Source organism: Balaenoptera physalus (genome assembly GCF_965194825.1).
Source record: "Balaenoptera physalus genome assembly, contig: SUPER_2_unloc_15, whole genome shotgun sequence".
Lineage (NCBI taxonomy): Eukaryota > Metazoa > Chordata > Mammalia > Artiodactyla > Balaenopteridae > Balaenoptera > Balaenoptera physalus.
In genome coordinates this window covers 423,299-436,846 of record NW_028126559.1, presented here as the reverse complement: position 1 = coordinate 436,846, position 13,548 = coordinate 423,299, and the positions used below count along the sequence as shown (strand labels likewise).

At 44.1% G+C, this 13,548-nt stretch overlaps 2 pseudogenes across 2 annotated transcripts; both read right to left on the bottom strand.

Moving 5' to 3' along the window:
- Window positions 1–4,922: 4,922 nt before the first annotated feature.
- On the bottom strand, window positions 4,923–6,341 carry LOC309656596 (E3 ubiquitin-protein ligase makorin-1 pseudogene; annotated as a pseudogene). The gene has a single exon. The product of its transcript is annotated as an E3 ubiquitin-protein ligase makorin-1 pseudogene (transcript).
- A 4,855-nt stretch (window positions 6,342–11,196) lies between these two features.
- Window positions 11,197–12,615, bottom strand: LOC309656582 (E3 ubiquitin-protein ligase makorin-1 pseudogene; annotated as a pseudogene). The gene is made up of 2 exons: window positions 11,533–12,615; window positions 11,197–11,398 (listed from the first exon to the last, which is right to left on the bottom strand). The product of its transcript is annotated as an E3 ubiquitin-protein ligase makorin-1 pseudogene (transcript).
- Between the last annotated feature and the right edge of the window lie 933 nt (window positions 12,616–13,548).

Here is a 13,548-nt window from a genome sequence, read left to right as displayed (position 1 = left end):
TACTGTTTATCCCACACAGCAGTGGCGCCGGAACTTCCGGGATCACATAATTCCGGTCCGGCTGAGGGGGGAGAAGGCGGCGAGGCGAGGGGTGGGAAGGGGAGGGACACTGAGGCGCCCGCTCACTCCCCTCTGGCCCGCGTCGCGTCTCTGAGCACTCTCGCCGCTCGAACTGCGGGCCGGAGCCCGAGCACCCCCTTCTCATTACTTCTTGTTCGTATTTTTAAGTAAATTTTTATTTTTTATCACAGCAAATTTGATTACAATATTTTGTTTGCTCTAGGTGTGCAAGATGTGGTTCTTTCACACATATACATATATCTATTCTTCTTCGTATCCTTTTCCCATGTAGGTTATGACACAATGTTGAGTAGTCTTCTCTTGGTATTCTGTAGGTCTTTGGTGATTCTGTATTTCACATGTGTTTGTATATCTCTGTTAACCCCAATACCGTAATGTATCCAATCCTCACACACCTTTCCATTTGGTGAACCATAAGTTTGTTTAATGAATCTGTGATTGCCTTTCTCTGTGGAAATATCTTCATTGGTATCAATTTTTTGGTAACACTTACAAGTGATAGGATAGGATATGTGTCTTTCGCTTTCTCACTTACTACAAGTTGCGTGATTACTTCTAGACTCATCTATGGTGCTGCAAATGGCCTTGTTTCATTTTTTCGCTAGCTAATATTCCATCTCTACATGTAGCAGTTCTTCTTTGTCCCCCCATCTGTTGGTGGACTTTTTGGTTACTTCCATATCTTGGCTATTGTAATACTGTGCAGTGCAGTTTTGCCTGCCTGTGTCTTTCCAGTTCTGTCTTCAGAGGGTATAGGTCCAGGAAGGGGCCTGCTGGATCATATGGTAGCTCAATATTTCCCTTTTAAAGACACCTCCATTCAGTTCTCATTAGTGGCTCTTTCCAAGTTACGTCCCTCTTAAAGTTGAGCGTATGCATTTCTCCACAACACCTTCAGCATTTATTGTTTATAGTTTTCTTGCTGATGGTTATTCTGACTGGTTTGAGATAATACCTCTTTGTGGTTGAATTTGCATGTGTCTCATAATCCGTTGAAATTGAGCTTTAAGGCACGTGCTTTTATTTTTCAATCTGTGATTACAGCTTAGTTCTTCAAAGTGTTTTCTTAAAGTATGTGTCACATTTTGAAATGCTTTGGCCATTTACCTCCCTCTAAACATTTTGAGGGCAGGTTTCATTTACAGCCCTGCCGTACTTGTTCATATGAAGTGAGCATTAGCACAGGTTTCAAAGCTGCTTTTGCAGGTAACGGCCAGAGGACGGCAGCCTCTCTACGTCCCCCACTCTGGTAACTAGGGAAACAGCCCTCACGGCCAGTGGTGTTCCTCGGTTATAAATTAGAGTGGAATGTGCCCGGATAAACCCACAAAAGCGGATGTCTCCTTACTTTTGTTTGTTTTTTAAATTTAATTTATAGTTTTTATTGGAGTAATATTCCATTGTGTACATAGACCACTTCTTCTTGGTGCATTCCTGTATTGATGGATATTTTCGTTGCTTCCAAGTGTTGGCTATGGTAAATATTGCTGGAGTGCAGGATTGCTAGCCTGTGACTTTTTGATTCTCATTTCTCAGGGGTTACGCCCAGCACTGGGTGTGAATGATTGACCTGTAGCTCAATGTTCAAAGCACCTCCATTGTGTTTTCATTAGTGGCTCTTACCACGTCCCCCATAGAAGAGAGGGTAAGCATCTCTCCACAATCACCTCAGCATTTATTATTTGCAGCATTTTTGCTAATGGCCATTCTGACTGCTGTGAGCTGATCGGTTTTTGTAATTTGGGTTTGCATGTCTTTAAAAATTCCTAAAATTCATCATTTTTCCTCGCCTTTTTGTTTTCTGTTAAAAAAAAATGTGAGTACAGTATACCTCCTGAAATTGTCATCTTGAAAGGTTGCCCTCTTTTGAAACTTTGGTCGATTTTCGACCCCAGGAATTTTTGGAGGGCAGGAGTCATTTAAATAAATGCAAGTTTGGTGAATATTTAGTGACCTTTAGCAATGTGTTTAAGCTGCTGTTGTGGGAAATGGCCACAAGGAGGCCTCATTTCTCCGTTCCCAAATCTGGGTACTAAGGCAGCAGAGCCTTCCAGGAAGTCGTGTTCCTAGGTTTTAAATTAGAATGGAATGTGCCAGGAGAAACCCCCATAAGTTTATGTCTCCTTACTTCTTCTTGGTTTTTTTTTTTACTTTTTTTAATCGGGGTAAAGATTAGACTATTGTTTGTCCTAGGTGTACAGAATCTGGTTCATTTGTACATTGTATATGTCTATTCTTGTACAGATCCTCTTCCCATGTAAAATACTACAGAGTGTTCTGTAGACCTCCCTTGCTATATGGTCGGTCTTTTTGATAAATGTATATAATATGTATTTGTATACGTATAGTAACACTTATCTTAATTTATCCATTCCCCCCACCTTTCCTTTTACATGAGCATAGTTTGTTTTCTAATTCTGTGAGCGTCTTTCTCTGTGGAAATATGTTCATTTGTGTCAGTTTTTAGCTAACCCCTGTAAGTGATATCATAGGATATAGGTCTTTTGCTTTCCGACTTACATCATGTTTGGTGATTATCCCCAGGTTCACCTGTGGTGCCTCAAAGAGCAGTGTTTCATTGTTTTCCATGGCTAATATTCCATTGTGTACATGGACCACTTCTTCTTTATCCATTCACCTGTTGAAGAACATTTTGGTTGCTTCACTGTCTTGGCTATTGTGAATAAGGCTGCAGTGCAGCTTTTGCAGCCTATGTCTTCTCGATTCTGGTCTTCTCAGGTGAGAGGCCCAGTGGCGTGCCTGCTGGATTAAATGGTACCTCAATTTTTACTTTTTAATGCAGCTCCTTTCTGTTCTCATTGTTGGCTCTTACGACTTTACGTCTCACCAGCAGGTAGAGGGTACACAGTTCTCTAAAGCCCCTTTAGCATTTATTGTTTGTAGACTTTTTGCTGATGGTCAGTCGACTGGTGTGCGTTGAAACCTTTTTGTAGATTAGATTGCATGAGTCTAATATTTCCTGAGGTTGAGCTTTTATCCATTTTCCTGTTTTTTTTAAAGAGAGTGAGTAAAACTTCACTCTTCATACTATCTTCTTGAAAAATTGGCCTGTTTTGAATTGTTTTGTCCATTCCTTACCTCAGCACAATTTTTGAGGGCAGGTGTCCTTTATGGCCCCAAGTCCTTCTGAATGTTAATGACCATTAGCTGTGGGTGTAAAGTCGCTCTTGTGGGAAACGGCCACAAGGAGGCAGCATTTCTCCTTTTCAAATCTGGTTACTAATGCAACAGAGCCTTAATTGAAGTGGTGTTCTAGGTTGTAAACTAGAATGGAATGTGCCAGGAAAAAGCCCTTTAAGTTTATGTCTCATTACTTCTTTTTTTTGGGGGGAGGGAGGTTTAAAATTGTTTTATTTGGGAAAAGTGCGTCTTACAAAAGGGCTGCTGAAAAAGACAGAGACCCCTGCAAGAATTACTTGTTTTTGCTTAACGTGAAAGTATGAGTGGTATCCAAGGCATCAAAGCAGTAGATGGACAAATCAGGTTTATCTCCAAGTTACTTTCAGGAAATAGAGCAACAAAACGCAAATTTATATTTTCTGATCAAGGAATTCTTCTAACAATTTAACTTTAGCTTATCTCGTGGATTACCACCCCTCCGTCCCCTTTTAGTGGAAAAACATGACTTACTACTGCAAACCAATTACTCCACTACAGGAAACACCTTAGAACATAGTTTTGAATCACACCTGTCTAGCTGCAAAGCTCAGGGATGGCATGAGGCAAATACCCACACAAACGGACCCAACAACCCGACAACAAAACCCCTCAAATGAGGACAAAGGCTTGTCAAAAAGTGCCTGGACTAGAAAGTCTAGGAGATCATAAATCATTAAATACAACTGTGTAACTGAGACCCAATGTGTGTTAATACATGAGATAACCAGATAGTTGAACCTCTATGGCTAAGCCCATTTCCCTATGTATATAGACAGAGCTAGCCCTGCTCTATTAACAGCTACCAATATACTGCTTTGTTCTTTAAGATCTATTTGCCACACGAGGCTGAAACCAGTAAACTTGAGTTTTTCCACTAAGGCTACAGACACTGCATCTATGCAGGGATGAGAAGCTTGTTGCACACTCACACGTACCAAGTCTATCAGCCCTTGGGGGTCAACTTCCAACTCTGCATTTATTTTATTCCGCTATATCTTTATATGTGTTCTTTCACAATTTTCCTATCAGGCTAAACACAGTAAAAATCTCAACACAGTCGCACCTGGTTCTGGTTACCCAGCAGTAATTCATGTGTGCAATTAAACAAGAGACGAAAACCACAGAACGAGTGCACAGGGTGGGGATTCCAGGGCAGGGAACAGATATAAAAACACAGATGTGCAGAATTCACCAGAAACCTCAAGCATCCGCCTAAGTCTATAGCAGAAGGCTACATGCCACAGTTCAGATCCTTCACCTATCACCCCAATTCTTGGACCCAAAAGCAGGGCCAATGCTGTTACTTTTGAACCTGGGGTCCTCAAAAATGAGTACTGGAAATTCGGAAATGCTACCCTTGAACTGTGTGAATCTGGCTGAAAACAGATGACGCAGCAAACCTACACTCTGTCTGACCGTTAAATTCATGTTACAAGAAAACTAACTTTAAGATTCATTGTGGAACTTTTTTAAACAGAGAAAACAACATACTCCTTGGGGAAAGGTGAGGGATTGAGAAGACAGGCCCTGGGTAAAAATTATTACGACAGCACCTGGACTTGAGAGGCCTGCCTAGAAGAGAACCACGGGCACTGCTGCCACCAGCGGGGAGGGCTGCCGTCTGAGGCTCAGCAGACCAGTTCACACGCCCAGCAAAGCTGCTATAGATCCAAGTCATAAAAATCTTCCAGCTCATCGTGAAACAAGTCCCACTCGTCTTCAGAGTCTGTCAGGTCGTCGTCCCCACCTGCAGCCAAAAGCACAAGCAACATCTCGCCCAGCTCAAAGGTGACAACCTCTTCTTCGTCGTTGTCAAAGGGGTTGCCGTTCTCTCTTTCCTCAATGAGCTCCCAGAAGTGGTTCCTTCGTTGGGCCCGCTATGTGCTTGATGTTCCCACTTTCTGTCTCTGTGGCTCCTCTCTACGGCATCAGGGTACGCATGCTTGTAAACGCAGTTCCCTCCAAATGGGCAGCTCCCACGTCCTTCTTCAAAATACCTGCACGCCTTGTTGCTCATTGCCTCCTTGTATTTCTGAATGAGTTTCTGCTTCTTTTCTTTCTCCTCCACCCAGTCCTCACTTGGAATGACAATGTTAGATGTGATCCGGCATTCTGGGCAGTACTTTATGATCTTGCTCTCAAATTGCTTAGCACTCCTCCACTTGCGAATACACTTGAGACAGTAGGTGTGGTTGCATTTGGAGAGGATTCCGAAGCGGCGCTCGCGGGGGTTGGCTTTCTCATAGACCACCTCCATGCAGATCCCACACACCAGGTCCTTGCTGTGCTGCACAGCAAACGAGAGCTCCATGTCCTTCTCATGGGCCTCGATGCAAGATTTTATATGTTGTGATCTTTGGGCAGCATCCACTGGATGGAAGACCTGCAGCCCACACATATCACACGCGTCTCCATGGAGATACACACAGTTCTCCCCATATCGGCACTCTCCCACTGCAGCATAGGGGCAGATCTGCTTCTTTGTTTCCACTGCAATTTGCTCCTTCTCTGATTCTTCCTTGGTCACTGAGCCCTGCAGGGGTGCTTCAGTGGAGGAAGGGGCAGTACGGCCACAGTAGGGCTGCCCAGGAACAAACTCAATGGCGTTCACCCAGTCTTCTGAACGCGCTCCTACAGTTGAAAAGTTTGAATTTCTTGACTCAGCTTCGCCCATATGCATTTTACCAATCTGTCCAACTACTGATGAGAGACTTGAGGAAGCAGCAAGGGGTGACTTTGCAGTTAGATCTGTAGCAGTTGCAATGGCTTGCTGTGTTCATATTTGCAGCGGTCTCCGTACCCTCGCTGAAAATACTTGTACACTACACCATATGGACTGTCAGAGAGGTCACGTGAGTATCGACAGTTATCTCCTTCCTTACAAACCCCATGCATGAAATACCTGCAGGTGACCTGTTTGGTCCCGCCGCCGCCGCTGCCGTCGCTGTCAAATCCCGTGCCCCCAGGGACGGGGAGGTGACTGTGGGGATAGGGGTGGGGGAGGCCGCTGCCACTGCCGCCCCTGCCGCTCCTGCTCCTGAAGTTGTGGCTGTTGTTCCCGGAGCTGCAGCCTCCGCCATTACTGTTTATCCCACACAGCAGTGGCGCCGGAACTTCCGGGATCACATAATTCCGGTCCGGCTGAGGGGGGAGAAGGCGGCGAGGCGAGGGGTGGGAAGGGGAGGGACACTGAGGCGCCCGCTCACTCCCCTCTGGCCCGCGTCACGTCTCTGAGCACTCTCGCCGCTCGAACTGCGGGCCGGAGCCCGAGCACCCCCTTCTCATTACTTCTTGTTCGTATTTTTAAGTAAATTTTTATTTTTTATCACAGCAAATTTGATTACAATATTTTGTTTGCTCTAGGTGTGCAAGATGTGGTTCTTTCACACATATACATATATCTATTCTTCTTCGTATCCTTTTCCCATGTAGGTTATGACACAATGTTGAGTAGTCTTCTCTTGGTATTCTGTAGGTCTTTGGTGATTCTGTATTTCACATGTGTTTGTATATCTCTGTTAACCCCAATACCGTAATGTATCCAATCCTCACACACCTTTCCATTTGGTGAACCATAAGTTTGTTTAATGAATCTGTGATTGCCTTTCTCTGTGGAAATATCTTCATTGGTATCAATTTTTTGGTAACACCTACAAGTGATAGGATAGGATATGTGTCTTTCGCTTTCTCACTTACTACAAGTTGCGTGATTACTTCTAGACTCATCTATAGTGCTGCAAATGGCCTTGTTTCATTTTTTCGCTAGCTAATATTCCATCTCTACATGCAGCAGTTCTTCTTTGTCCCCCCATCTGTTGGTGGACTTTTTGGTTACTTCCATATCTTGGCTATTGTAATACTGTGCAGTGCAGTTTTGCCTGCCTGTGTCTTTCCAGTTCTGTCTTCAGAGGGTATAGGTCCAGGAAGGGGCCTGCTGGATCATATGGTAGCTCAATATTTCCCTTTTAAAGGCACCTCCATTCAGTTCTCATTAGTGGCTCTTTCCAAGTTACGTCCCTCTTAAAGTTGAGCGTATGCATTTCTCCACAACACCTTCAGCATTTATTGTTTATAGTTTTCTTGCTGATGGTTATTCTGACTGGTTTGAGATAATACCTCTTTGTGGTTGAATTTGCATGTGTCTCATAATCCGTTGAAATTGAGCTTTAAGGCACGTGCTTTTATTTTTCAATCTGTGATTACAGCTTAGTTCTTCAAAGTGTTTTCTTAAAGTATGTGTCACATTTTGAAATGCTTTGGCCATTTACCTCCCTCTAAATATTTTGAGGGCAGGTTTCATTTACAGCCCTGCCGTACTTGTTCATATTAAGTGAGCATTAGCACAGGTTTCAAAGCTGCTTTTGCAGGTAACGGCCAGAGGACGGCAGCCTCTCTACGTCCCCCACTCTGGTAACTAGGGAAACAGCCCTCACGGGCAGTGGTGTTCCTCGGTTATAAATTAGAGTGGAATGTGCCCGGATAAACCCACAAAAGCGGATGTCTCCTTACTTTTGTTTGTTTTTTAAATTTAATTTATAGTTTTTATTGGAGTAATATTCCATTGTGTACATAGACCACTTCTTCTTGGTGCATTCCTGTATTGATGGATATTTTCGTTGCTTCCAAGTGTTGGCTATGGTAAATATTGCTGGAGTGCAGGATTGCCAGCCTGTGACTTTTTGATTCTCATTTCTCAGGGGTTACGCCCAGCACTGGGTGTGAATGATTGACCTGTAGCTCAATGTTCAAAGCACCTCCATTGTGTTTTCATTAGTGGCTCTTACCACGTCCCCCATAGAAGAGAGGGTAAGCATCTCTCCACAATCACTTCAGCATTTATTGTTTGCAGCATTTTTGCTAATGGCCATTCTGACTGCTGTGAGCTGATCGGTTTTTGTAATTTGGGTTTGCATGTCTTTAAAAATTCCTAAAATTCATCATTTTTCCTCGCCTTTTTGTTTTCTGTTAAAAAAAAATGTGAGTACAATATACCTCTTGAAATTGTCATCTTGAAAGGTTGCCCTCTTTTGAAACTTTGGTCGATTTTCAACCCCAGGAATTTTTGGAGGGCAGGAGTCATTTAAATAAATGCAAGTTTGGTGAATATTTAGTGACCTTTAGCAATGTGTTTAAGCTGCTGTTGTGGGAAATGGCCACAAGGAGGCCTCATTTCTCCGTTCACAAATCTGGGTACTAAGGCAGCAGAGCCTTCCAGGAAGTCGTGTTCCGAGGTTTTAAATTAGAATGGAATGTGCCAGGAGAAACCCCCATAAGTTTATGTCTCCTTACTTCTTCTTGGTTTTTTTTTTTACTTTTTTTAATCGGGGTAAAGATTAGACTATTGTTTGTCCTAGGTGTACAGAATCTGGTTCATTTGTACATTGTATATGTCTATTCTTGTACAGATCCTCTTCCCATGTAAAATACTACAGAGTGTTCTGTAGACCTCCCTTGCTATATGGTCGGTCTTTTTGATAAATGTATATAATATGTATACGTATAGTAACACTAATCTTAATTTATCCATTCCCCCCACCTTTCCTTTTACATGAGCATAGTTTGTTTTCTAATTCTGTGAGCGTCTTTCTCTGTGGAAATATGTTCATTTGTGTCAGTTTTTAGCTAACCCCTGTAAGTGATATCATAGGATATAGGTCTTTTGCTTTCCGACTTACATCATGTTTGGTGATTATCCCCAGGTTCACCTGTGGTGCCTCAAAGAGCAGTGTTTCATTGTTTTCCATGGCTAATATTCCATTGTGTACATGGACCACTTCTTCTTTATCCATTCACCTGTTGAAGAACATTTTGGTTGCTTCACTGTCTTGGCTATTGTGAATAAGGCTGCAGTGCAGCTTTTGCAGCCTATGTCTTCTCGATTCTGGTCTTCTCAGGTGAGAGGCCCAGTGGCGTGCCTGCTGGATTAAATGGTACCTCAATTTTTACTTTTTAATGCAGCTCCTTTCTGTTCTCATTGTTGGCTCTTACGACTTTACGTCTCACCACCAGGTAGAGGGTACACAGTTCTCTAAAGCCCCTTTAGCATTTATTGTTTGTAGACTTTTTGCTGATGGTCAGTCGACTGGTGTGCGTTGAAACCTTTTTGTAGATTAGATTGCATGAGTCTAATATTTCCTGAGGTTGAGCTTTTATCCATTTTCCTGTTTTTTTTAAAGAGAGTGAGTAAAACTTCACTCTTCATACTATCTTCTTGAAAAATTGGCCTGTTTTGAATTGTTTTGTCCATTCCTTACCTCAGCACAATTTTTGAGGGCAGGTGTCCTTTATGGCCCCGAGTCCTTCTGAATGTTAATGACCATTAGCTGTGGGTGTAAAGTCGCTCTTGTGGGAAACGGCCACAAGGCGGCAGCATTTCTCCTTTTCAAATCTGGTTACTAATGCAACAGAGCATTAATTGAAGTGGTGTTCTAGGTTGTAAACTAGAATGGAATGTGCCAGGAAAAAGCCCTTTAAGTTTATGTCTCATTACTTCTTTTTTTGGGGGGGAGGGAGGTTTAAAATTGTTTTATTTGGGAAAAGTGCGTCTTACAAAAGGGCTGCTGAAAAAGACAGAGACCCCTGCAAGAATTACTTGTTTTTGCTTAACGTGAAAGTATGAGTGGTATCCAAGGCATCAAAGCAGTAGATGGACAAATCAGGTTTATCTCCAAGTTACTTTCAGGAAATAGAGCAACGGAGGGATTACCACCCCTCCGTCCCCTTTTAGTGGAGAAACATGACTTACTACTTCAAACCAATTACTCCACTACAGGAAACACCTTAGAACATAGTTTTGAATCACACCTGTCTAGCTGCAAAGCTCAGGGATGGCATGAGGCAAATACCCACACAAACGGACCCAACAACCCGACAACAAAACCCCTCAAATGAGGACAAAGGCTTGTCAAAAAGTGCCTGGACTAGAAAGTCTAGGAGATCATAAATCATTAAATACAACTGTGTAACTGAGACCCAATGTGTGTTAATACATGAGATAACCAGATAGTTGAACCTCTATGGCTAAGCCCATTTCCCTATGTATATAGACAGAGCTAGCCCTGCTCTATTAACAGCTACCAATATACTGCTTTGTTCTTTAAGATCTATTTGCCACACGAGGCTGAAACCAGTAAACTTGAGTTTTTCCACTAAGGCTACAGACACTGCATCTATGCAGGGATGAGAATCTTGTTGCACACTCACACGTACCAAGTCTATCAGCCCTTGGGAGTCAACTTCCAACTCTGCATTTATTTTATTCCGCTATATCTTTATATGTGTTCTTTCACAATTTTCCTATCAGGCTAAACACAGTAAAAATCTCAACACAGTCGCACCTGGTTCTGGTTACCCAGCAGTAGTACATGTGTGCAATTAAACAAGAGACGAAAACCACAGAACGAGTGCACAGGGTGGGGATTCCAGGGCAGGGAACAGATATAAAAACACAGATGTGCAGAATTCACCAGAAACCTCAAGCATCCGCCTAAGTCTATAGCAGAAGGCTACATGCCACAGTTCAGATCCTTCACCTATCACCCCAATTCTTGGACCCAAAAGCAGGGCCAATGCTGTTACTTTTGAACCTGGGGTCCTCAAAAATGAGTACTGGAAATCCGGAAATGCTACCCTTGAACTGTGTGAATCTGGCTGAAAACAGATGACGCAGCAAACCTACACTCTGTCTGAACGTTAAATTCATGTTACAAGAAAACTAACTTTAAGATTCATTGTGGAACTTTTTTAAACAGAGAAAACAACATACTCCTTGAGGAAAGGTGAGGGATTGAGAAGACAGGCCCTGGGTAAAAATTATTACGACAGCACCTGGACTTGAGAGGCCTGCCTAGAAGAGAACCACGGGCACTGCTGCCACCAGCGGGGAGGGCTGCCGTCTGAGGCTCAGCAGACCAGTTCACACGCCCAGCAAAGCTGCTATAGATCCAAGTCATAAAAATCTTCCAGCTCATCGTGAAACAAGTCCCACTCGTCTTCAGAGTCTGTCAGGTCGTCGTCCCCACCTGCAGTCAAAAGCACAAGCAACATCGCGCCCAGCTCAAAGGTGACAACCTCTTCTTCGTCGTTGTCAAAGGGGTTGCCGTTCTCTCTTTCCTCAATGAGCTCCCAGAAGTGGTTCCTTCGTTGGGCCCGCTATGTGCTTGATGTTCCCACTTTCTGTCTCTGTGGCTCCTCTCTACGGCATCAGGGTACGCATGCTTGTAAACGCAGTTCCCTCCAAATGGGCAGCTCCCACGTCCTTCTTCAAAATACCTGCACGCCTTGTTGCTCATTGCCTCCTTGTATTTCTGAATGAGTTTCTGCTTCTTTTCTTTCTCCTCCACCCAGTCCTCACTTGGAATGACAATGTTAGATGTGATCCAGCATTCTGGGCAGTACTTTATGATCTTGCTCTCAAATTGCTTAGCACTCCTCCACTTGCGAATACACTTGAGACAGTAGGTGTGGCTGCAGTTGGAGAGGATTCCGAAGCGGCGCTCGCGGGGGTTGGCTTTCTCATAGACCACCTCCATGCAGATCCCACACACCATGTCCTTGCTGTGCTGCACAGCAAACGAGAGCTCCATGTCCTTCTCATGGGCCTCGATGCAAGATTTTATATGTTGTGATCTTTGGGCAGCATCCACTGGATGGAAGACCTGCAGCCCACACATATCACACGCGTCTCCATGGAGATACACACAGTTCTCCCCATATCGGCACTCTCCCACTGCAGCATAGGGGCAGATCTGCTTCTTTGTTTCCACTGCAATTTGCTCCTTCTCTGATTCTTCCTTGGTCACTGAGCCCTGCAGGGGTGCTTCAGTGGAGGAAGGGGCAGTACGGCCACAGTAGGGCTGCCCAGGAACAAACTCAATGGCGTTCACCCAGTCTTCTGAACGCGCTCCTACAGTTGAAAAGTTTGAATTTCTTGACTCAGCTTCGCCCATATGCATTTCACCAATCTGTCCAACTACTGATGAGAGACTTGAGGAAGCAGCAAGGGGTGACTTTGCAGTTAGATCTGTAGCAGTTGCAATGGCTTGCTGTGTTCATATTTGCAGCGGTCTCCGTACCCTCGCTGAAAATACTTGTACACTACACCATATGGACTGTCAGAGAGGTCACGTGAGTATCGACAGTTATCTCCTTCCTTACAAACCCCATGCATGAAATACCTGCAGGTGACCTGTTTGGTCCCGCCGCCGCCGCTGCCGTCGCTGTCAAATCCCGTGCCCCCAGGGACGGGGAGGTGACTGTGGGGATAGGGGTGGGGGAGGCCGCTGCCACCGCCGCCCCTGCCGCTCCTGCTCCTGATGTTGTGGCTGTTGTTCCCGGAGCTGCAGCCTCCGCCATTACTGTTTATCCCACACAGCAGTGGCGCCGGAACTTCCGGGATCACATAATTCCGGTCCGGCTGAGGGGGGAGAAGGCGGCGAGGCGAGGGGTGGGAAGGGGAGGGACACTGAGGCGCCCGCTCACTCCCCTCTGGCCCGCGTCGCGTCTCTGAGCACTCTCGCCGCTCGAACTGCGGGCCGGAGCCCGAGCACCCCCTTCTCATTACTTCTTGTTCGTATTTTTAAGTAAATTTTTATTTTTTATCACAGCAAATTTGATTACAATATTTTGTTTGCTCTAGGTGTGCAAGATGTGGTTCTTTCACACATATACATATATCTATTCTTCTTCGTATCCTTTTCCCATGTAGGTTATGACACAATGTTGAGTAGTCTTCTCTTGGTATTCTGTAGGTCTTTGGTGATTCTGTATTTCACATGTGTTTGTATATCTCTGTTAACCCCAATACCGTAATGTATCCAATCCTCACACACCTTTCCATTTGGTGAACCATAAGTTTGTTTAATGAATCTGTGATTGCCTTTCTCTGTGGAAATATCTTCATTGGTATCAATTTTTTGGTAACACCTACAAGTGATAGGATAGGATATGTGTCTTTCGCTTTCTCACTTACTACAAGTTGCGTGATTACTTCTAGACTCATCTATGGTGCTGCAAATGGCCTTGTTTCATTTTTTCGCTAGCTAATATTCCATCTCTACATGTAGCAGTTCTTCTTTGTCCCCCCATCTGTTGGTGGACTTTTTGGTTACTTCCATATCTTGGCTATTGTAATACTGTGCAGTGCAGTTTTGCCTGCCTGTGTCTTTCCAGTTCTGTCTTCAGAGGGTATAGGTCCAGGAAGGGGCCTGCTGGATCATATGGTAGCTCAATATTTCCCTTTTAAAGGCACCTCCATTCAGTTCTCATTAGTGGCTCTTTCCAAGTTAC